At 74.8% G+C, this 858-nt stretch overlaps 1 non-coding gene across 1 annotated transcript; it reads right to left on the bottom strand.

Moving 5' to 3' along the window:
- Positions 1-415: 415 nt before the first annotated feature.
- On the bottom strand, positions 416-534 carry LOC117020145 (5S ribosomal RNA). Its single transcript, XR_004422632.1, has one exon. It is a non-coding gene; the product is annotated as a 5S ribosomal RNA (ribosomal RNA).
- Positions 535-858: the final 324 nt, after the last annotated feature.

Raw genomic sequence — 858 nt, 5'->3', positions numbered from 1 at the left:
GGACGGTCGTCCCCTGGGCTCGGTCCCGAGTTGCCAAGGGCCGGCACGTCCTTGGCTGGAGAAAGCCGCCCAAGGCTGGTGGAGGCCTGCGCCGGCACGCAGCCCTGGGCTTGGGCTTGGCGGCGGCGGAGGCGGCGGCGGCGGCGGCGGCGGCGGCGGCGGCGGCGGCGGCCGCGGCTTGCGGGAGGGAAGAGGATTAAGAAGGGGGGTGGGACGGGACGGGGGGAGCCCGGGCCGACGGGCCTGGCGTGCGGCCGGGGCTGCGAGGTTGTAGGGCCCGGCGGCGGACCCGCCGCTGGCCAGGGGGACCTGCGGCGGGGTGGGCGGCTGCAGAGGGGCAAGGGGCGGGAGGTGTTCGGAGGGAGCCCCGCCCCGCCGGGGCGGCCGCAAAAGGAGTGGCGGAGTGGTGGGCAAAAGCCTACAGCACCCGGTATTCCCAGGCGGTCTCCCATCCAAATACTAACCACGCCCGACCCTGCTTAGCTTCCGAGATCAGACGAGATCGGGCGCGTTCAGGGTGCTATGGCCGTAGACGCTGTGGGCCCGCTGCCGGCGCCCCAAGAGCCTCCGCCCGGCCTGCCACATGAGCGCGTGCCCTGCTGCTAGGGTCGCGAGCATCTCCCCGCTGGCCGGCTCCGCCAGCGCCGCGCCTCCCGCCTGCTCCCCGCCTCCTCCTGACGCCGCTGGCGTGGACGGCGGGCTACTCCTGGCCCGCAGCGAGGCCCCTTCGCGCCACCCGTGGCTCCACGGGCCTCTGCCACTTCCCTGGCAGGTGACAGAAGTCTGGGCGCTCTGGCATCCTGGGACTCCCCCGGCCCCGACCGACCGACCGACCGGTTTACACCCCGCCCCCCCACA

The sequence above is a fragment of the Rhinolophus ferrumequinum genome, unplaced genomic scaffold (assembly GCF_004115265.2).
Source record: "Rhinolophus ferrumequinum isolate MPI-CBG mRhiFer1 unplaced genomic scaffold, mRhiFer1_v1.p scaffold_96_arrow_ctg1, whole genome shotgun sequence".
Classification (NCBI taxonomy): domain Eukaryota; kingdom Metazoa; phylum Chordata; class Mammalia; order Chiroptera; family Rhinolophidae; genus Rhinolophus; species Rhinolophus ferrumequinum.
This window is presented reverse-complemented; position numbering and strand designations above follow the sequence as displayed.